This window comes from Vulpes lagopus, chromosome 6 (genome assembly GCF_018345385.1).
Source record: "Vulpes lagopus strain Blue_001 chromosome 6, ASM1834538v1, whole genome shotgun sequence".
Classification (NCBI taxonomy): Eukaryota; Metazoa; Chordata; class Mammalia; order Carnivora; family Canidae; genus Vulpes; species Vulpes lagopus.
The window spans coordinates 73,717,098-73,741,526 of NC_054829.1; the positions used below are offsets into that span (position 1 = coordinate 73,717,098).

Sequence of the window (24,429 nt, forward strand, 5' to 3'; positions counted from 1 at the left end):
TGGGAAAACCAGGCAGCCACATGCAGAAGAATGAAACTGGACCACTCTCTTATACCATATATATAAAAAATAAATTCAAAATGGATGAAAGACCTAAATGTGAGACCTGAAACCATAAAAAGAAGAAAAGATAGGCAGCAACGTCTTTGACATTGGCCATTGGATCTTCTTTCTAGATATGCCTCTGAGGCGAGGGAAACAAAATCAAAAATACTATTGGGACTTCATCAAATTGAAAATGTTCCGCAAAGTGAAGGAAACAACCAAAGCTCAAAGGCAACATACAAAATGAGAGGAGATATTTGTAAACAACACATCCAATAAAGAGTTAGTGTCCAAAATACATAAAGCAAATATAAATCTCAGCATCCTAAACACAAATTATCCAACTGCTGATGGGCAGAACATGAATGGACTTTGTCTCTGACAAGACATCCAGATGGCCGCCAGACACACGGAAAGACACTCAGGGTCACCCATCATCAGGGAAATGCAAGCCAAAACCACAATGAGATGTCACCTGACAGCTGTCAGAATGGCTAAAATTAACAACACAAGAAACAACAGGTGTGGTGAGGCTATGGAGAAGGGGGAGCCCCCTTACACTCCTGGTGGGCATGCGAACAGGTGCAGCCACTGTGGAAAACAGTGTGGAAGGTCCTCGAGAAGTTAAAAATAGGGGATCCCTGGGTGGCGCAGCGGTTTGGCGCCTGCCTTTGTCCCAGGGCGCGATCCTGGAGACCCAGGATCGAATCCCACGTCGGGCTCCCGGTGCATGGAGCCTGCTTCTCCCTCTGCCTGTGTCTCTGCGTCTCTCTCTGTCTCTCTGTGACTACCATAAAAAAATTTTTTAAAAAAGAAGTTAAAAATAGAGCTACCCTACGATTCCAAAATTGCACAGCTAGGTATTTACCCCGAGGATACAAAAGTAGTTTAGTAGATTCGAAGAGGGACACGCAGCCCAGTGTTTGTAGCAGCGTTATCAACAACAGCCAAACTGTGGATAAAGCCCAGATGTCCATCGACAGATGGATGGGCAGAGACGATGTGGTAAATATACACACTGCGACATCACTCGGTCATCAGAAGGGATGAAATGAAGCCATTTACAATGACGTGGGAGAAGTGGAAAGGACTTATGCTAAATGAACTCAGTCAGAGAAAGACAGATACCAAATACCATACAATTGCATTCACATGTGAATTTTAAGAAACCAAACAAACTGGCAAAGGGGCGGAGGGGGGCGGGATGAGAGAAGCAAACCAAGAAACACACTCTTCACCACAGAGAATAAACTAATAAATACCAGAGGAAGGTGGGGGGGATGGGGAATCAGGGGATGGGGATAGTGGAGGGCACCTGTGACCAGTACCAGGCGTTGTATCCAAGGGTTGAATCACTATGTGGTAAACCTGAAACTATATCATACTGTGTTTACAAACAGGAATTCAAGTAAAACTTTAAAATAATAATTGGTAGTATCGATGAAACATGTGCACACAAGAGATAAAATCAGAAAGGCAACTGAAAATCCAAATAAAGAGTATTTAGAGCCACAAATCCCCTCCTTAGCTCAGCTCAGGAGAAGCCTGCCATGTCTATTCTGACCCCAGCAGAAGCCTGGATTTTGATTCTCTGGGGAGGCCACTGACTTGGTGGAGTCAGGCTATCTTTGAACCCAAAACCTAATAGAGTGCATAAAACTAAACTGCGCAAGATACTAGGAGTCCCAGGGCTGGCACATGCCAAGACCTAAACTCTAACCATACACAGACATAAACCTAACCCTACACTTAATCCTAATGTTAACCTAACCCTTAATCAAAACCTATCACTAATCGAAAACCAAACACAAACCCCAAGACCGAAACGCATTCACTGAACCATCTGGCCAACCCTCACTCTAACTCCTAAACCTATTCTAAACCCTTAACCCTGACCCCTACCTTAAATCTAATCCTAACCCTAACCTCTAACCCTAACCTTAACTTAATGTACTCAAATCCTATTCCTAACTTTAACCTGTACCCTAACCCTAACCCTCTAATACTAATCCTATCTCATAACCCAAACTGTACCCTAACCCGTACCCTAAAACTAACCCCTAACCCACTCCCTAACCCTATCTCTTACCCTTTTCCAAAACCGTACCCTGACCCTGACTCCGACCTGACCCTAACCCTAACCCCTATCCAAACACTAACCCTAACCCTAGCCCTATCCCCTATCCTAACCCTAACCCTCGCCCTAACCCTAAACCTAGCCCTAATTAAACCCTAACCCCTAACCCTAACCCCTAACCCTAACTCACACCCTAACCCCTAACCCTAACTGCAAACCTAAGCCCAACCCTAACTCTAACCATAACCCTAAACTCAACTCCTAACCTCCTGCCCTAATCCCTAAAGCCTAAAGCCTAACCCTAACTCTAAATCCTGTGCCTAACCCTAACCCTAACCCCTTTCCCTAATCCCTAACCCCCATCCTAACTCCTAACCACTGACCCTTACCCTTATCCCTCACCCTAACCTCTAATCCGTAACCATAAGCATAATCACTAACCCCTCACATCTCACCTAACCCTAACCACCAACTGCCTCCCCTCCCCTGACCCGACCATTCATTCTACCCATTCACTTACCCTGTGGTTCTGAGGAGTCCCTTCTGATGTGGATGTGGCCCCCAACAGCGCCTCCAGAGTCCTCCAGGGGATCCTGAGGAAGCCGGGCTCCTGTGAGTGCGGACGTGGCCCCACGTGATCCTGAGTCATCGTCAGCGGGTCCTGAGGACGCCGGGGGCTCCTGTCACTGTGGACTCTGCCTCACATCCTCTGGAAGCCTCACAGCAGGTCCTCAGGAGGCTGGGGGCTCCTGTCAGCCTGAACATGGCTCCATGTCCCCCCAAAAACTCACCGCGGGTCCTGAGGAGGCTGTGGGCTACTGTCAGCATAGACGCAGCCCCATATGTCCCGAAGCCAAAGTGCAGGTCCTGAGGCGGATGGGGGTCCTGTCAGTGTTGACGTGGCCCCACATTGTCCTCAAGCCTCACCATAAGACCTGAGGAGGCTGGGGGCTCCTGTCAGCATGGACGTGGCCCCAAATCTTCCCAAATCTTCACAGTGGGTGCTGAGAAGGCTGGAGACTCCTGTCAGTGTGGATGCAACACCCACATCTTTCTTAGGCCTCACCACGGGCCCTGACAAGGCTGGGGTCTTCTGTCCACATGGACACATCACCATATTTCCCGACGTCTACACCGGGGGTCCTGAGGAGGTCAGCGTCCTGTTGTGTGGACGTGGCCCCACGTCCTCCCAAAGCGTCACCATGGGTTCTGAGGAGGACGGGGCTCCTGTCACCATGGATGCGGCCCCCAGCGTCCACAAGCCTCAACTTGGGTCCTGAGGGGCCCGGGAGCTCCTGCCAGAGTGGACGCGGCACCACATCTTCCTGAAGCCTCCCCGCGGGTCCTGAGGAGATCGAGGCTCCTGTCAGCCTGAACGCAGCCCAATGTCCCCTGAAGCCTCACCGTGGCTCCTGAGGAGGCTGGGGCTCCTCAGCGTGGAAGCGTCCCCAAGTCCTCTTTAGGCCTCCCCAGCACAGGTTGGCTCCTGTTAGTGCAGGGAGATGAGGCCTACTCCGCCTGCATGGCCCCTGGGCGGGGCCTGGGCTCAGGCATCCCCTGGGGGATGCTCAGGCGCTGCAGGAGGCCTTGCAGGAGGAGGCGTCCCCTTGCATGGGGCCGCACTTGCCTCCTTCCAGGCTCCAGCTGAGGCCTGTGAGCTTCGGAAACGTCTCACTGAAACGGAGCCCAACACCCGGCTTCCCCAGAAATACTTAAGGACAATGAATGGAGCCCACAGGACGCGAAATGAAATATGGACCAGACTTTTACCACGTCCTGCAAAACTCACTCAATCCTCTTCCACTGTGGGCGGGACCGCGGGCTGGTGCAGCCGCCCTGGAAACAGTGTGGAGGCTCCTAAGGAAGTTACAAAAAGAGCCGCCCTGCGACCAGCAGGTGCATGGCCTGGAGCTCACTCTGAAGATACAGATGCAGTGAGACTCGGGCACCTGCACCCCGATGTCCACGGCAGCTGGGTCCACAGTAGCCACACTGTGGGAGAAGCTTCGGTGCCCTCGGGAAGATGATGGATAAAGAGGATGGGAGATGGATAATGGTCATAGATGATAGATAGATAGATGATAAGAATGGTGCTCAGCTATCAAAGAGAGGGAAATCTTGCCATTTTCAATGACGTGGAAAGAACTAGAGGGATCGTGTTAAGTGAAGTAAGTCAGTCAGGAAAGAAAATTACCGTCTGGTTTCTTTTTTTTTTTAACTTTTATTTATTTATGATAGTCACAGAGAGACAGAGAGAGAGGCAGAGACAGAAACAGGCTCCATGCACCGGGAGCCTGACGTGGGATTCGATCCAGGGTCTCCAGGATCGTGCCCCGGGCCAAAGGCAAGCGCCAAACCACTGCGCCACCCAGGGATCCCCGTCTGGTTTCATTCATAGGTGAAATTAAAGAAGCAAAGCAGATGGGCATCTGTGAAGGGAAGGAAAAACAAATAAGATGAAAACAGAGATGGAGGAAAAAGAGACTCAATCACAGGAAACAAACTGAGGGTCGCTGGAGGGGAGGGGAGTGGAGGGACAGGGTAACTGGTGGACGGGCATGGAGGAGGGCACGTGATGTCATGAGCCCTGGGGTTATCTCCTACTGGTGAATCCCTGAATTCTACCTCTGAAAGTATAATACACTATACTGTTAATTAATTGGGTTTAAATTAAATTAAGTTTAAAAAACCAGTTGACTGTAATCAGAGTGCATTTTCTTCCAGGCTCTCTATTCTGCTCCTTCAGCTTATGCCAGAACCACAGCCCTGTGGGTTCGGTGTGTTTAAGTAGGCTCCATGCCTTGTCCACAGCCCAGCACAGGGCTAGAACTCATGGCCCCGAGATCAAGACCAGGGGTGAGGTCAGGAGTCGGATGCTTAACCAACGGAGCCAGCCGGGGCCCGAGAACCACCCTGCTTTCTCCTGTGTCTCTGTGACATCGTTTGAAATAGCAAAGTGCTGCGTCCAGCTCTGTCCTGCTTCTCCTATACTGATTTGCTGCTGTCCAGGGTCAATTGTGGGGGCGGACCAATGTTAGGAGTGCTTTTTCTATTTCTAAAATCAGCCACCATGATTTTGATAGGAATGACATTGGAACTGCGGGTGGCTTCAGGAACTGAGGACATTTTAACAAGATGAAGGCTCTGACCCCACGAGCCCAGGATGTCCTCCCAAAGTCTTGTAATTTTCAGTGTACAAATCTTGCACTCCCTTGGTTCAGTCTAATTATTTTGTTCTTTTGGATGCTCCTGATAAGGGAGTCATGTCCTTAATTTCCTTTCTGAGTGCTCATTGTCGGGACACAGCAAGGCTACTGATCTCTGTTCATTTTGTGTCCCACAACTTTACTGAATTCACTCATTAGTTCTAACAGTTTTTGGTGGAGTCTCTCAGGTTTCCTGTTTCTAATGCCACATCTTCAGCAAATAGGGACAGTTTGATGTCCCCCTTACAGGTGTGGAACCTTTTCTGTTTCCTGTCTGTTGACTATGGTAGGATTTCCAGTGCTGAGAGGGGACTTCCTTGGCTTGTTCCTGCTCTTAGGGGAGACGATTTCAAGTTTTCACCCTTGAGGATGATGTCAGCTGCGGGCCTTCCTACACGGCCTTTATTCTGTTGATATACGTTTCCTCAAAACCACTATGCCAAAAAAAAAAAAAAAATTAAAAAACCCGCTATGCTTTTTATGTTGTATTTTGTCAAATGCTTTTTCTGCAACTCTTGAGAGGATCGTATGCCTTTGTCCTTTCTCTTGTTTTTGTTTTTAAGATTTTATTTATTTACCCATGAGAGACAGTGAGAGAGCGAGAGAGCGAAAGAGCGAGAGCGAGAGCGAGAGAGAGAGAGAGAGAGAGGCAGAGACACAGTCAGAGACATAGACAGAGAGAGAAGCAGTCTCCATGTAGGAAACCCGACGTGGGACTCAATCCTAGGAATCCAGGATCACGCCCTGGGCCAAAGGCAGGCGCTAAACCGCTGAGCCTCCCCGGGTTGCCCCATGTCCTTTCTCTTGTTAATGTGATGGATCATGGTGACTGATGCCAAAGGGGACGCAGGTGGGATGTGGGCAAAATAGATGAAGAATATTAAGAGCGGGATCCCTGGGTGGCCCAGCGGTTTGGTGCCTGCCCTTGGCCCAGGGCGCGATCCTGGAGAACTGGGATCAAATCCCACGTCGGGCTCCCGGTGCATGGAGCCTGCTTCTCCCTCTGCCTGTGTCTCTGCCTCTCTCTCTCTCCCTCTGTGACTATCATAAATAAATAAAAATTTTAAAAAAGAACATTAAGAGCTATAAGCATCTGGTTCTCAAATACATAAGTCACAGATATTTAGAAAGTACAGCCTAGGCAATAGAGTCAGTACTATCGTGACAACTTTGTATGGGGACAGATGGTGATGACACTTCTCGTGGGGAGATCTGAGTATGCACAGAATTGTCAAATCACTAGGTTGTAGCCCTGAAACTACTGTAACATTGTGTGTTGACTGTACTTCAATAATATCAAAGAAAAGGGGTTTCTGATGGGACTCACGGTGGGTCCATGAAAGGCATTAAAATGGTCATTACACATATGAAGGCACCTCTGAAGAGGGGATAAAGATGCTCACATGTCTTGATGTTAATTTTCAGAAGATTTACTTGAGAGAGGGTGCAGTGGGGAGGGGTGGAGGGAGAGGGGGAATCTGGAGCAGACTCCTCACATATCAGTCACCAGGTCTGGGTGAGGACCACATGAGGACCACAGTCAGCAGGTACAGGTGAGCCCCATGTGGGACCCAGAGCCACCAGGACCAGATGAGGCTCAGGTGGGGACCAAAAAGACCAGGTCCAGGTTGAGGCCCAGGTGGAGCCCAGAGGCACCAGGTCCAGGTGAGGCCCAGATGGCAACCAGACTCACCAGGTCCAGGTGAATCCCAGGTGGGGACCAGATTCACCAACTCCAGGTAAGGCCCAGGTGGGGACCAAAGTCACAAGGTCTGGGTGAGGCCCAGGTGGGGACACAGTCTCCAGATCCAGGTGAGGCAAAACTGAGGACCAGAGTCAACAGGTCCAGCTGAGGCATGAGAGGGGACCAGAGTCACCAGGTACAGGTGAGGCCCAGATGAGGATCAGAGTCACCAGGTCCAGGTGAGGCCTAGAAGGAGACCACAGCACCCAGGTCCAGGTGAGCCCCATGTGGGAACCAGAGCCACCAGGTCCATTTGCGGCCCAGGTGGGGACCACAGTCACCAGGTCCAGGTGAAGCCCAGGTGGGGACCAGATTCACTAAGACCAGGTGAGGCCCAGGTGGTGACCAGAGTCACCAGGTCTGGGTAAGGAACAGGTAAGGACCAGATTCACCAGGTCCGGGGGAGGCCCCAGTGGGGACCAGAGTCACCAGGTCCAGGTGAGACCCAGGTGGCAACCACACTCAGCAGGTCCAGGTGAGGCCAAGCTGAGGACCAGTGTCACCAGGGCCAGGTGAGGCCCAGATGGGGACCAGAGTCACCATGTCCAGGTGAGGCCAGAAGGACACCACAGGTACCAGCTCTAGGTGAGGTCCATGTGCAAACCAGAGTCACCCGGTCCAGGTGAGGCCCAGGTGTGGAACAGATAAACCAGGTCCCAATGATACCCAGGGGAGGACCAGAGTGATCAAGTCAAGGTGTGGCCCAGATGGTGATCAGAGTCACCAGGTTCAGGTGAGGCCAAGAAGGGGACCACAGTCACCATGTCCAGGGGAACCTGATATGGGAACTAGAGCCACCAGATCCAGGTGAGGCCCATGTGGGGACCACAGAAACCAGATCCAGATGAGGCCCAGGACGGGACCAGAGTCACCAGGTCCAGGTGAGCCCAGGTGGGAAGCACAGTCACCAGATCCAGGTGAGGCCCAGGTGGGGAACACAGTCACCAGATCCAGGTGAGGCACAGGTGGGGAACACAGTCACCAGGTCCAGGTAAGGCCAAGCAGAGGACCAGAGTCACCAGTTCCAGGTGAGGCCCAGGTGGGGACCAGAGTCACCAGGTACAGATGAGGCTAGAAGGAAACAAGAGACACAAGGTCCAGGTGAGGTCCATGTGGGAACCAGAGACCCCAGGTACAGGTGAGGCCAGGTGAGGACCAAAGTTAACAGATCCAGGTGTGTCCCAGGTGGGGAACAGAGAAACACTGTCCTGATGATGCCTAGATAGGTACCAGAGACACCAGGTCCAGGTGAGGCCCAGGTGGGGACCAGTTACCAGATCCAGGTGAGGCCAAGCTGAGGACCAGAGTCACCAGGTCCCGGTAAGACTCAGGTGAGGCCCAGGTGGGGATCAGATTCATCAGGTCCAGGTGAGGCCCAGGTGGGGACCACAGTCACCAGGTCCAGGTGGGGACCAGAGTCACCAGGGCCAGGTGAGGCACAGATGGTGACCAGAGTCACCAGGTCCGTGTGAGGACCAGGTGAGGACCAGGTAAGGACCAGATTCACCAGGTCCAAGTGATGCCCACGTGGGGACCTAAGTCACCAGGTATGGGTGAGGCTCCGGTGGGGACCAGAATCACCAGGTCCAGGTGAGGCGCAGGTGGCAACCACACTCACCAGGTCCAGGTGAGGCCCTGGTGGGGACCAGAGTCACCAGGTACATGAGAAGCTAGAAATACTACAGCCACCAGGTCCACATGAGGTCCATGTGGGAACGAGAGTCACCAGTTACAGATGAGGCCCAAGTGGGCCCAGATTCACCAGGTCCAGGTGAGACCCAGGTGGGAACCAGTGACACCATGTGACACCAGGTGTGGCCCAGGTGAAGACCAGAGTTAACAGGTCCAGGTGGGTCCCTGTTAGGGAACAGTGTAACCATGTCCTGATGCTACCCAGGTGGGTACCAGAGACACCAGGTCCAGGTGAGGCCCAGGTGGGGACCAGAGACATGAGGTCCAGGTGAGGTCCTGGTGGGAACCACAGTCACCAGGTCAGGTGAGGCCATGCTGAGGATCAGAGTCACCAGTTCCAGATGAGGCCCAGGTGGGGCCAGAGTCACCAGGTACAGAAGAGGCCAAAGTGAGGACCAGAGTTACCAGGTCCAGGTGAGTCCCAGTGGGGAATAGAGTAACCATGTCCCAATGATGCCCAGGTAGGGACCAGAGTCACCAGGTCCAGATGAGGCCCAGTTGAGGCCCAGAGTCACCAGGTCTGGTTGAGGCCCAGAGGGGTACCAGAATCACCTGGTCCAGGTGACATCCAGATGGGGACCAGAGTCATCAGGTCAGGGTGAGGCCCAGAGGGGTTCCAGAGTCATCATGTCCAGGTGAGGCTCAGGTGTGGAACAGAGTAACCAGGTCCCAATGATGTCCAAATGACGACCCGAGTCACCAGGACTGGGTGAGGCCCAGATGGGGACCAGATTCACCAGGTCCAGGATTTAGAGTTAGGGTTAGGGTTTAGGCTTTAGGGATTACGGCTGGAGAGACTCCATCCCTGGTCTCCAGGGTCACATCCGGGGTGAAGGCGGTGGCCAACTGCTGGGCCACCAGGGCCGCCCCCCAATTTCTTTTTTTTTTTTTTGTAAGATTTTATTAATTTATTCATGAGAATACATGGAGAGGAGAGAGAGAGAGAGAGAGAGAGAGAGGGAGGGAGGGAGGCAGGGACCCAGGCAGAGGGAGAAACAGGCTCCATGCAGGGAGCCCGACGTGGGACTCGGTCCGGGGTCTCCAGGATCGCGCCCTGGGCCAAAGGCAGGCGCCAAACCGCTGAGCTGCCGGGTCTGCCCCCAGTTTCTTAAAAGCTGCGCCCGCATACAGTCAGCAGGCCTTCTCAAGCTGTGGCTGGGCTGCCACGCAGGCGGGTTCTTCACTGACTCCGGAAGCATCTAAGCAGAAGTTTGGGGAGGTGGCAGGGGTCCCTGGGGCCACGTTAAGATGCAACCCGCGCGGTTCACATCACTTTGAAAATGGCTTTGAAAAAAAAAAAAAAGAAACAATCGCTTTGGCACTGACGAGCTGGGATCCTGGGCCGCTCAGTCCGCAGGCCTCCGGAGCAGGCGTCAAAGCAGGTTTTGCAGTCCTCTCGCCTCAGCTGCTGCCCGCGACCACAATTACAGGGGCCCGCCAGGACCCTTTGGAGCCCCACAACCCGGAAGTGCCTGACCACGCCTACCCACTGCGCCTGCGCGAGGCGCCCCCCTCCAGCGATCTGGGAGACTGGCGCTGGGCGGGCTGAGAGGCTCGTCGCGCCTGCGCGGAAGGCCCCGGGGAGCAGCGTCGTTACTTTCCAAACGAGTGGCGGGAACCGTTGGAGCCCATGTGGTCGCCGCCTGCCGGGTAGCAGCGCGCTCCCTCATCCCTAGGCCTGGTCATGGCGCTGCAGCTGTCCCGCGAGCAAGGCATCGCCCTGCGCGGGAGCGCGGACATCGTGGCCGAGTTCTTCTGCAAGTCCCGCTCCCGCAGGCCAGAGGGCGGGGAGAGCTGAGGCCCGGCGGCCCTGGAGGCCCAGGGCCACGGAGGCGGGGGCGGGGGTGGCGGTGGGGCGGCTCTGCTCCAGCGCCCGCCTGGCTGGAGAATCTAATCTAGGCGCCTTGCTCCTGGGGCAGCGGGAAGCCCAGGTGCTGCCCAGGCCTGCCTCGCGCCGGCCCCTCCCCAGCAGCCTTGCTTTAAACTGCGGATCCCACAGGCTTCCCAGCCCGGCCGGCCGGCACCGCCCCGAGCGGGTGGAGCCCCAGTACATTTTGCACAGCCCATCCACCAAGCTTTGATTCCGGCACTGAGGGCGATGGACTGGATTTAGGAAACTCTGTCCTGGACCAGGCCATGTTTGCACCCTCTGATAGACTCTGGCAGGAGAAGAGGAGGGAAAAGTGAGGGAGAGGCTTGCTCTGGAGCATTGGACCGGTTAATCAGTAAATTGCTAATCCAGACGCAAAAGCCTGTGATCACATAACCTGAATTGGGGCTTGCATTACCGTGAGCTTGTAGTTCTACTTTGACGCTAGGTTAATGCAGTTTGGCATTTTTATTTCCGCATAAAAGCATGTATCGTGTTCTTTTGATTTAGAAGCAACATTTTTAAGGATTTTCAGTGGCACTTTTCACCTACTCTGCTTTCAGCGAGACACCCACAAACGCACATTTAGGCTTTTTCAGTTTGATGCCATGAATGAAACCGCAGCCACATCTAAATAGGTTTTATTTTCCAGAGTTACAAAGTGGAAATAACTTTAACATTCCTTTTGTTTTCAGCATTTGGCATCAACAGCATTTTATATCAGCGTGGCATATATCCACCTGAAACCTCTACCAGAGTGCAGAAATACGCATTCACCTTGCTTATAACAACAGATCCTGAGCTCATAAAATAACTCAGTAATGTAGTGGAACAAGTGAAAGGTATTTAATTGTTGAAAACCAATTTGAGTTTCGCAGGCCTTCTTGGACCCGTACTTTCTGGCATCTTGGTGTTCATTTTTCAGCTCTATACAAAGAGGTGTAAAACACTGCAATCTCAAATATAGCGATTCTCCATCGGAAGGAAGCAAATAATAAAGTGAAAGAAACTCCACTCTTCCCTACCACATTTTGAGTGGGTTAAATACGTTGATGTTAGGAATCTGATCTGGCTTCACAAAACAATCTCTATCAACTCTTTTTGAAGTGATTTTTGCAGTTCGTGTAGCCAGGTGGAACAAGTTGGAATTTTACATAACTATGATGATGTTTATTATTGGAGAGAAATCCACTATATATTTTTACATGACATATTTTCTATAGCTGCCTAGAGTTTAAAACCGTCATTATTTTAAGATAAAAGAAAATGAAATTGGATCCAGCCTGGGAACTAAACTTAAAAAAATACTACTAATAGAGTACCCAATAAAGTTTTTTAATGTCTTACTTTCTTCATTTGTCTTTGTTAAAATCCTGCCTGTAAGTTAGCCGTTTCTATCTGAACACTCCTTGTTTTTCCATAGCTCAAGAAATTCCTGAATACTTGTTCTCCATCTATTCTGTCTCTTTTTCCCCCATGTTTTTCTCTACTTAGGATTCTCACTTCTAATTTTTCTGTGTTATAGGATGTTTCTCCCTGGCTCCTCATTTGACCTTCCAAAGCTAGTTCCAAAAAAAACCAAAAAAAAACATTATAGTATTTTTTTTATTCCTAAGTCATATATATATATATATATATATATATATAGTTTCAAGAGGCTTTATTTTTAAAATTCTATTAATTATATTTTTATCATCTTCAGGGCTAAATCACCCAGGGCGATACTCAGATTACTTAGCCTGCAACATAGAAGTAACTAAGAATCTATGTCACCTTAATTTGATGAAGAAGCAAACCCTGCCTAAGTTACTGGTTTTTAGGTTGTCTCCTTTAAGACTACACTGACATTTCACCTCGGTTGTATGTACACCTTCCTATTTAATTTGTCCCTTTTATTTTAGTTAGAATGGGGGAATTGCTCTTCTTAGAGGCAAATTGTTCAATCTCTTTGAATCCCCATCCCTCTAGCCTTCTTAAGGACTCTACCCTAGTTCTTCTCTGGTATTTCTGACTTCTTTCTTTTGAGATATTTTCATTGGTTTCATTTGTCTTCAGTTTTAAAAGAAAAAGATTTCCACCCACCCCAGATCTTTAAGTGACTACCCAATCTCTTCCTTTTCAGAGCAAAATTGAGAAAAGGTTGTTTTTTGTCGAGGGGTCGGCAAGCCTGAGGGCACATATCCAACAAGTGGCCTATTTTTGTACTACCTGCAAACTGAGTGTTTTCAGATTTTGAAAGGCTAGTTTTTAAAAGACTACGCAAGAGACCTAGGGGGCCCACAAGTCCTAAATATTACAAGATTGTTTTTGTCTCTTGAAAGAAAACAACCACTGTGTATTCTTGAGTATATTATCCCCAGTTCCAAGATTAATTCAGGGCTCATTATGAGGTCCCCTTATTATAATCTCTAAGATGACTTCTGACACATACATAACTTTACTAACAATCTTTGTGTAGTTGACTCACAAACATACATCCAACCCAAGTCTTCTCTTTGCTCATATAGTAAGTGGCTCCCTTGATATCCACATGTGGCTATCCTAGTGATACTTGAAAACTAAATTTAAGGGGGTCCTGGCTGGCTCAGTCAGTAGAGCATGCAACTCTTGATCTTGGGTTGTAAGTTCCAGCCCCACATTGGGTGTGGAGATTACTTAGAAATAAAACCTTAGGGCAGCCCGGGTGGCTCAGCAGTTTAGCACTGCCTTCAGCCCAGGGCATGATCCTGGAGACCTGGGATCGAGTCCCACATCAGGCTCCCTGCATGGAGCCTGCTTCTCCCTCTGCCTGTGTCTCTGCCTCTCTCTCTATGCCTCTCTCTCTCTCTGTCATGAATAAATAAATAAAATCTTTAAAAAAGAAGAAAAATAAAACCTTATAAAATTGTAAGCATCATGTCTCATTCCCATTCTCTTTCTCTCAATGAATGGATCAACCTTCCAACCAGTGGTATAAACCAGAAAGTTGGGAACTATCCCTGAGTATTTCCTCTTCCTTAGTCTCATAAGTATCCAAAAAATCTTAACAATTTTAACCACGAAATCTCTTCACTCTACCTATACTGATCCATCTCTCCCAATTTATCCTTCTATAAGCCTTCAGTACCTCTTGCTTGAATTACTAATCAATTAGCATCCCTAGATCCTCTCTTTACTTCCACTCTACTTTCCACACATCACAGCCAAAAGGATAGTTCTGAAATATAAGTTTAATCACATCACACCCTGCTTCAGACACAGTAATGACTTCCCTGGTTCTTGAAGTATAAGTTCTTTAATTTAGCCCATGTGACCTTGTGTGGTCTGACCCCTATGTATCTTGCACAAACCGACCTTGTTCATTCTCCCTTTCTTAACTGTATCTGTATTACCCTTTCAATCCTCTGGTCAGATACTTTTTGCTTTCCAGTATTTTAGACCTGTACCCTTTTCTGTAACCTTTTGCATATTTAATGGTATTTACTTGTAGAACTGAAGTCAAGTGAGAATTCCCTGAGTCAAATTTTCCTATATTCTCTCATTGGATCACATACTGCACCTTCTTAGCACTTATTACAATTAAAAATTTACATTCATTGCTGCAGTGATTAGATTAATGCTCATCTCCTGCAATTTACCTTGGATTACAGTATACTGCATGTTCACTACTCTGTGCTTAGCATTCAGTACTAACTACATCTGCTATGGATACTGAGAATTGGAAAACGGGAGCTAGGTTATCGTGAGGCAAGTTTTCTGTACAGGTTGGAGGAGTTCCAAAATACCAGTGGTAGGATTTGCTAAGGGTAGAAAGTGAGACCTGGGAAGAGTTACTTTGTAATGCAGTGAACCAAAACAGATGCCTTGTTCTGTATTGCAGATTGGTTATACAAGTGTTCAGTTCAGAAACTGGTGGTATTCATCTCAAATAATGAAAGCAGTGAAGTCCTTGAAAGGTGGCAGGTTGACATTGAGTGCGACAAGACTGCAAAAGATGACAGGTAAGTATGAATTAAACTGCTTCCATTTTCATGATTTTTTTCCCAAAACTTGTTTTCTTGACTAAATGAGTTCTAACCAAATTGAACTAGTTTCGTATAAGGTAGTTTGTTTGTAATTATGTTAGATCTCCTGTGGAGAAGAATAAGACTCACAAACTGTGCTCACAAAAGAGTCATGCCTATTATGGACTTGTATACTGTACTTTTAACATAACTGCCCTTAGTCTAAAATCCATGAATTTCAACCGTTAGTATTTATGGTGCTATATGTAAGCTATGTATTAGTTGTATTAGGATGTATTAGGTGGCCCATTTAATGGATTGTGTCAAGGTACTTTTAACCATGAAGTATTATCCTAGACGTTCTCCTAGCTTGATATGCAGCTCTACTGTATTTCATTTAATGCTATGAACATCCTAAGACACTCTGAACTGAAGTTCTTAGATCCTCTGGATGGGAAATGCCCCCTCATTATATGCTAATTCTTAGCATTGTCCAAGGCATGCTTACCTGTAAACTCAGAACTCTCTCTCATAATGAAATGTACTTTGTTCCTGAAGCCTTTGGTCTATTTTAGAAAATGTTTATTTTATTATTTTAAATAATTTATTTTTATTGGTGTTCAATTTACCAACATACAGAATAACACCCAGTGCTCATACCGTCAAGTGCCCCCCTCAGTGCCCACCACCCAGTCACGCCCACCCCGCCCTCCTCCCATTCCACCGCCCCTAGTTCGTTTCCCAGAGTTAGGAGTAAGTAAGTTCTGTCTCCCTTTCTGATATTTCCCACACATTTATTGACCCTTCCCTTATATTCCCTTTCACTCTTATCTATATTCCCCAAATGAATGAGAACATATAATGTTTGTCCTTCTCCGATTGACTTACCTTCACTCAGCATAATACCCTCCACTTCAATCCACGTTGAAGCAAATGGTGGGTGTTTGTCATTTCTATTGGCGGAGTAATATTCCATTGTATACATAAACCACATCTTTATCCATTCATCTTTCGATGGACACCAAGGCTCCTTTCACAGTTTAGCTATTGTGGATATCGCTGCTAGAAACATTGGGGTGCAGGTGTCCCGGCATTTCATTGCATCTGAATTTATGGGGTAAATCCCCAGCAGTGCAATTGCTGGGTCATAGGGCAGCTCTATATTTAACTCTTTGAGGAACCTCCACACAGTTTTCCAGAGTGGCTGCACCAGTTCACATTCCCACCAACAGTGTAAGAGGGTTCCCTTTTCTCCACATCCTCTCCAATATTTGTGGTTTCCTGCCTTGTTAATTTTCCCCATTCTCACTGGTGTGAGGTGGTATCTCATTGTGGTTTTGATTTGTACTTCCCTGATGGCAAGTGATGCGGAGCATTTTCTCATGTTCATGTTGGCCATGTCCAGGTCTTCCTCTGTGAGATTTCTGTTCATGTCTTTTGCCCATTTCATGATTGGATTGTTTGTTTCTTTGGTGTTGAGTTTAAGAAGTTCTTTACAGATCTTGGATGCTAGCCCAGTATCTGATACGTCATTTGCAAATATCTTCTCCCATCTGTAGCTTGTCTTTTAGTTTTGTTGACTGTATCCTTTGCTGTGCAAAAGCTTCTTATCTTGATGAAGTCCCAATAGTTCATTTTTGCTTTTGTTTCTTTTGCCTTCGTGGATGTATCTTGCAAGGAGTTACCGTGGCTGAGTTCAAAAAGGGTGTTGCCTATGTTGTCCTCTAGGATTTTGAAGGAATCTTGCCTCACATTTAGATCTTTCATCCATTTTGAGTTTATCTTTGTGTGTGGTGAAAGAGAGTGGTCTAGTTTCATTCTTCTGCATGTGGATGTCCAATTTTCCCATTATTGAAGCATTTATTGAAGAGACTGGCTTTCTTCCAATGGATAGTCTTTCCTCCTTTATCGAATATTAGTTGACCATAAAGTTCAGGGTCCACTTCTGGGGTCTCTATTCTGTTCCATTGATCTATGTGTCTGTTTTTGTGCCGGTACCACACTGTCCTGATGACCACAGCTTTGTAGTGCAACCTGAAATCTGGCATTGTGATGCCCCCAGCTATGGTTTTCTTTTTTAAAATTCCCCTGGCTATATGAGGTCTTTTCTGATTCCACACAAATCTTAATATAATTTATTCTAACTCTCTGAAGAACGTCCATGGTATTTTGATAGGGATTGCATTAAACGTGTAAAATGCCCTGGGTACCATTGACATTTTCACAATATTAATTCTTCCAATCCATGAGCATGGACTATTTTTCCATCTCTTTGTGTCTTCCTCAATTTCTTTCAGAAGTGTTCTATAGTTTTTAGGGTATAGATCCTTTACCTCTTTGGTTAGGTTTCTTCCTAGGTATCTTATGCTTTTGGGTGCAATTGTAAATGGGATTGACTCCTTAATTTCTCTTTCTTCAGTCTCATTGTTAGTGGATAGAAATGCCACTGAATTCTGGGCATTGATTTTGTATCCTGCCACTCTGCCAAATTGCTGTATGAGTTCTAGCAATCTTTGGGTGGAGGCTTTTGGTTTTTCTACGTGGAGTATCATGTCATCGGTGAGGAGGGAGAGTTTCACTTCTTCTTTGCCAATTTGAATGTCTTTAATGCCTTTTTGTTGTCTGACTGCTGAGGCTAGGACTTCCAGTACTATGTTGAATAGCAGTGGTGAGAGTGGACATCCCTGTCTTGTTCCTGATCTTAGGGGAAAGGCTCCCAGTGCTTCCCCATTGAGAATGATATTTGCCGTGGGCTTTTCGTAGATGGCTTTTAAGATGTTGAGGACTGTTTCCTCTATTCCTACACTCTGAATAGTTTTGATCAGGAATATACGCTGTATTTTGTCAAATGCTTTCTTTGCATCTAATGAGAGGATCATACGGTTCTTGGTTTTTCTCTTGATGATATGATGAGTCACATTGATTGTTTTATGAGTGTTGAATCAGCCTTGTGTCCCGGGGAAAAATCCTACTTAGTCATGGTGAATAATTTTCTTAATGTGTTGTTGGATCCTATTGGCTAGTATCTTGTTGAGAATTTTTGCTTCCATGTTCATCACGGATATTGGTCTGTAACTCTCCTTTTTGGTGGGATCTTTGTCTGCTTTTGGAATTAAGGTGATGCTGGCCACATAGAACGAATTTGGAAGTACTCCATCTCTTTCTATCAAACAGCTTTAGTAGAATAGGTATGGTTTCTTCTTTAAACGTTTGATAGAATTCCCCTGGGAAGCCATCTGGCCCTGGACTTTTGTGTCTTTGGAGGTTTTTGATGACTGCTTCAATTTCCTCCCTGGTTATTGGCCTGTTTAGGTTTTCAATTTCTTCCTGTTCCAGTTTTGGTAGTTTGTGGCTTTCCAGGAATGCGTCCATTTCTCCCAGATTGCCTAATTTATTGGCGTATAGCTGTTCATAATATGTTTTTAAAATCGTTTCTAGGGAACCCTGGGTGGCGCAGTGGTTTGGCGCTTGCCTTTGGCCCAGGGCGCGATCCTGGAGACCCGGGATCGAATCCCACATCAGGCTCCCGGTGCATGGAGCCTGCTTCTCCCTCTGCCTATGTCTCTGCCTCTCTCTCTCTCTCTCTCTCTCTCTCTCTCTGTGACTATCATAAATAAATAAAAATTAAAAAAAAATTAAAAAAAATCATTTCTAATTCTTTGGTGTTGGTAGTGATCTCTCCTTTCTCATTCATGATTTTATTAATTTGAGTCTCTCTCTTCTTTTTAATAGGTCTGGCTAATAGTTTATCTATCTTAATTAATTCTTTCATAGAACCAACTCCTGGTTTTGTTGATCTGTTCCACAGTTCTTTTGTTCTCAATTTCATTGAGTTCTGCTCGAATCTTTATTAACTCTCTTCTGCTGGGTGTAGGATCTATTCGCTGTTTTTTCTCTAGCTCCTTTATGTGTAAGGTTAGCTTTTGTATTTGAATTCCTTCCAGTTTTTGAATGGATGCTTGTATTGTGATGTATTTCCCCCTCAGGACTGCTTTTGCTGCATCCCAAAGATTTTGAACGATTGTATCTTCATTCTCATTAGGTTCCATGAATCTTTTTAATTCTTCCTTAATTTCCTGGTTGACCTTTTCATCTTTTAGCAGGATGGTCCTTAACCTCCACGTGTTTGAGGTCCTTGCAAACTTCTTGTTGTGATTTAGTTCTAATTTCAAGGCATTATGGTCTGAGAATATACAGGGGACGATCCCAATCTTTTGGTATCGGTTCAGACCCGATTTGTGACCCAGTATGTGGTCTATTCTGGAGAAAGTTCCATGTGCACTTGAGAAGAATGTGTATTCAGTTGAGTTTGGATGTAAAGTTCTGTAGATATCTGTGAAATCCATCTGGTCCAGTGTATCATTTAAAGCTCTTGTTTCTTTGAGGTGTTGTGCTTAGATGACCTATCCAGTGGAGAAAGCCTTAAATCGAAGTCACCAAGTATATTATTATCTAAATATGTCTTAATTAATGCTATTAATTGGTTGATAGTTTTGTCAGCTCCCACATTCGGGGCATATATATTGAGGATTGTTAAGTACTCTTCTTGGATAGATCCTTTAAGTATGATATAGTGTCCCTCTTCAACTCTCACTACCGTCTTTGGGAAAAACTTTAGTTTATCTGATATAAGGATGGCTACCCCTGCTTTCTTTTGAGGACCCTTTGAGTAGTACATGGTTCTCCAACCTTTTATTTTCAGGCTGTAGGTGTCTTTCTGTCTGAGTCTCTTGTAGACAGCAAATAGATGGGTCCTGCTTTTTTATCCAGTCTGAAACCCTGTGCCTTTTGATGGGGTCATTAAGCCCATTCACGTTCAGAGTTACTATTGAAAGATAGGAGTTTAGTGTCATCATGATATCTATTCAGTCCTTGTTTTGTGGATTGTTCCACTGAACTTCTTCTTAAAGGGGAATTTTAAGAGTCCCCCTTAAAATTTCTTGCAGAGCTGGTTTGGAAGTCACGTATTCTCTCAGTGCCTGCCTGTCTTGGAAGCTCTTTATCTCTCCTTCTATTCTGAATGAGATCGTTGCCGGATAAAGTATTCATGGTTGCATGTTCTTCTCATTTAGGACCCTGAATATATCCTGCCAGCCGTTTCTGGCCTGCCAGGTCTCTGTGGAGAGGTCTGCTGTAACCCTAATACTCTTCCCCATAATAGTCAGGGATTTCTTGTCTCTTGCTGCTTTAAGGATCTTCTCTTTATCTTTGGAATTTGCAAGCTTAACTATTAAGTGTCGAGGTGTTGAACTGTTTTTATTGATTTTAGGGGGAGATCTCTCTATCTCTGTATCTCCTGGATTTGAAACAGGTGTTTCCCTTCCCAGATTAGGAAAGTTTTCAGCTATGATTGGTTAAAATACATATTCCTGGCCCTCTGTCCCTTTCGGCGACCTCGGGAACTCCAATTATACGTAGGTTTTTCTTCCTCAGGCTGTCGTTTATTTCCCTTTATCTATCTTCATGGTCTTTTAATTGTTTGTCTCTTTTTTCCTCTGTTTCCCTCTTTGTTGTCCTCTATGTCACCCACTCGTTCTTCCAGCTCATGAACCCTCGTCGTGAGGACTTCTAGTTTGGATTGCATCTCATTCAATTGATTTTTAATTTCTCCCTGATTAGGTCTAAATTCTGCAGTCATGAAGTCTCTTGAGTCATTTATGCTTTTTTCTAGAGCCACCAGTAGCTGTATAATAGTGCTTCTGAATTGGCTTTCTGACATTGAATTCTAATCCAGATTTTGTAACTCTGTGGGAGAGAGGACTGTTTCTGATTCTTTCTTTTCAGGTGAGGTTTTCCTTCTAGTCATTTTGCTCAGTGCAGAGTGGCCAAAAACAAGGTGTATTGGGAAAAGGAGAAAATGAGAAGAGAGAAAGGAGGAAAGAAAAGAGAAAAAGAAAAACGAAAAAAGGAAAAAAAAAAGAGGAAAAAGAGAAAGAAAAAGAAGGGAAAAAAAGGCCGAGGGAAACAAATAAAATTCAAAAAGCAAAACAAAAACAAAAACAAAAACAAAACAAAAAACAAAAAACAAAAACAAACAAACAAACAAACAAAACACAGGGGAGTATCTTCTGATTCTGTATACCTTAAGTCCCTTGACTTCCCCTGGAACTTGTCCGTCTAGTTGGTCTCTGGGGGACGGACTTGTTGTGCTGATTTTCAGGTGTTAGCGCTTGGGGGAGCTGCTCTACCCCCTGCCTGGTGCAGGGCTCAGAGGGGCTTGTTTACCCCTTGAGGCCCCAGAAGAAACACCTGCAGTGGCAGCGGCCTGCTCTGGAGACCTGGAGTCAGCTCCTGCGGTAACTACGGAGCTCTCCATCTGCTGGGGCCTGGATGCTCCGGGGTCGGGGCCGCTGATCTGCTCAGCTTGGGGCAGGAGCGTCCTTCCCATCCTGGACCCTCCTGGCCTCTGCCTGTCCCGGGAGGAGGCCGGATCCTGGGCTGTGTCCCTGGCGCCCTGTGCTCCTGGGCCTGTGCTGTTGGATTTGTGCTCCCACCACACAGCCGCCTCTCTGCGGAACTGTGGCCCTAGCCCCTGTGAGCTGCTCCCGGGTCCAGCCGTGTCTGCGCTGCAGCCCTTTAGGGAGCTCAGCACACTCTCCCCGGGGCGCAGTTGCTCTGTTAGTGTCCCACGGAGCCTGCGGGCATCCCCGCCTTTCTGGGGTCCTGCTCCAACTCCCTGCGAGGCCTTTCTGCCCAGGAAGATTGGTGAAGCTCCTGCTTCCCTGGGCCTGGGCTCTCCTGTCCTGGGGACACTCGCCCTGGCCTTCGCCTGGCTCCTTGCGGGGCCCCTCCCCCTTGGATGCCTTTTGTTTCTTTATTTCTTTTTTCCCCGTCTTCCTACCTTGATAGAAGTGCGAACTCTTCTCACTGTAGCATTCCAGCTGTTCTCTCTTTAAATCTCAGGCCGAATTCATAGATTTTCAGGATGATTTCAAGATTACCTAGGTAATTGGTGGGGACAGGTGATTTGGGGACCCCACTCTTCCGCCATCTTGCCCCTCCCCTGGAAAATGTTTAATAATAAAAACAACTTGATATAACATCTTCTTTGAAGCACTACAGAATTAGACATTTATGTATTCCTAAAAATGCCAAAATGATTATGCCAATTAAAGATCTTAGATACTAATTGTTATCTTTATTTTACAATATGCTGAATGTTTCCTGACTTGAAGCACTTGGCAGGTTTTCTGGTCATCTGTTATTTAATGACCTGATACTAAGATCAGCCTTAATCACTGGAATAATAAGTGAAATTATAATTGTTTTTTAAAAACTCCTTTTGAATGCATTCCTTAATTTGAGTTTTGAAGCATTTAATCAAACAAATAATCTTACCAGTGTTTTAAATAACTTGTTAAAACTTAAAATGAATCAACTCATTTGGTTTCTTCAGTAGCACACCCAGAGGAAAGTCTCAGAAGGCCATCCAGGATGAGATCCTCTCCGTAATCTGACAGATCACAGCTACCGTGACGTTTCTGCCGCTGTTGGAAGTCTCTTGTAAGTATTATATGACTTCCTGATGGTTCAGATTTGTTGTGGAAAGATTAAGCTATTACTTTAAGAATTAACAGTTTTGTTGAGTTTTTTCTTAATTATCCATGTCATGGTATATAAGTGAGAAAAACGTCATGAATCTAAAGCGATGCTGGTTGTGTTTTATTTACAAGTGCCGAATAGGGAAAGAATGAAAGTTTTCATTCAGTACTCCTGAATATTTTGACGTAATTTCTTCCATTACTTTTATTTTATACACATTTCCTTGTATATAATTAAGACTTAGACAGGTATAACTGTGTCTTTCTTTTCTGGCTTAGTTACTCCTTCATTCATCAGATATACCCTAAATGCCTACTGTATGCCTTCCATGGTTCTGGGCATTGGGATACAGCGGTCACAAAACCAAGATGTTCTTTTTCTCTGGCTTAGATTCATGCTGTCTCGTGATCAATTATATACTTTCTGCAAATATCTTTAATGGCTTTTCTCTTTGAAGAAAAAAAAACAATCGAGTTTTTCATTAAGTAAAAAGGAGTACAGTATTATCTGTACTAAAATTTCCATTGAAGAAAAGCAATTAGCTAATATAACTGATTAGAGATCAAGCCAAACTAGCTTTTCTGACATGATAGGTGGCTCACATGTGAGGGAGAGAGGAAGGATACTTGTACCTTTCAAAAAATAATTGTACTTTAATGATCTTATCCCCAATTTAGGTTCATTTGACCTACTGATTTATACAAAGATTTGGTTGTACTTGAAAAATGGGAAGAGTCGGGACCACAGTTTATTACCAATTCTGAGGAAGTCTGTCTTCATTCATTTACTACTACTATCCACAAAGTAAATAGCATGGTGGCCTATAAAATTCCGACCAGTGACTGAGGATGAGATTAGGACAGTGATGTACTTGTAGTTCTCAGATGCGGTTTTCCTGAAACCAAGTCAACTATAGTTGATAAATTTTGTATCACTGGTTAATTTTTAGACTGGGGAAACTTAACATTATACATCTATTGAACTGTGCATAATTGTCCCATTTTTTGTTACCTGTATGACTTGATACAGGGTTGGCATAAATTATTGCACATTGTTCAAAAGGGAACTAGCAGATCACATCAGCATTGTTGTCAATTCCTTGAAAGTGGTAACTGTAGATGGATAACTTTTGCCATAAAACTAAATGCCTTCTTAAATCAGACCTTTTGGTCAAGGACTTTGCCTCTGGATTATAGGTAGGGAGATATTAAATGTAAAATACAGCAACAGAAGTATGAATATTGAGAGTCTTTGTTTAGATTTTGAAATTATCTAATGACAACCTGCAAGTAATGAAACATTGCTCATAATAGGTCTCTGCCATTTATTTCATTTGTATATTTTCCATATTGAAAACACTTCCAATTATTTGATTTTGATTTGTTGTAGAACTCGAACCTACAAAGCTATGTGTATTGCCACTGTTTAAATTCCTGTGATACAGAACTCTTAATTTTTTATGTTTTATAAAATCAAGCTTTAAATGATGATGAAATGAAGTTAAATATGTATGTTTAAAATTTGTCTTAAATATGTTTATATTGGTGTGGTATTAACACATATAATAGAATGGATTCAGTATAGCAAATAATATCTTGTGCCTACTGAGGCCTAAGGATACCAACTTGAATAAATCTGGAGGTACTTTCAATTTAACTAACAAGCTTTGATTATATCCCTTTAATCTTATAACCTTAGACTTAAAATAAGCATCATTCTCTGTATAAAATAATACATGTCATTTGGAATTAATTCATTTTAGCATGTAGTGGACTGGAGAACTTTTCTATCCTCTTAGCTTTATTGCCAGCCTAGTTTTCCTTATTTTTTAAGGGTCAGTTTAAGGCAACCTTCTGACGTCTTTTCTAATCTCTATTCTAAATGTTACCTTGTTTTGTAATTAAGTGCTTAGTATCAGACACCGTTCTAAGCTTTTTATATGAATTAACTCATTAACCTTCACTATAAAGTAAAAACACATAGCCTGTATCACTCATTCAGAAATGACAAAGTGAGCACCTGTTAAAGTGCCAAATATTAGGATGAATGAAACAAAGTCTTGGTCTTTCTGAAGCTTGAGATATGGAGAGGAAAATGGATGGCAAGCTTCCAGGCAGTTACTACACAGGTTTATCTCATTATGTATTTGTTTTTTCACCTGAGTAATCTAATCTCTTTGATCCAGTTGCCTGCTTGTTAAGAATAAAAGGCAATTCTCTCATTGCAAGACAAATAAGTGCCAGTATTTGATGACAGGTATAGTGAATGCT

The 24,429-nt window shown here is 45.5% G+C and overlaps 1 pseudogene; it reads left to right on the plus strand.

Moving 5' to 3' along the window:
- Positions 1-10,304: 10,304 nt before the first annotated feature.
- LOC121492847 lies at positions 10,305-24,404 on the plus strand (annotated as a pseudogene).
- The last annotated feature ends 25 nt before the right edge of the window (positions 24,405-24,429 follow it).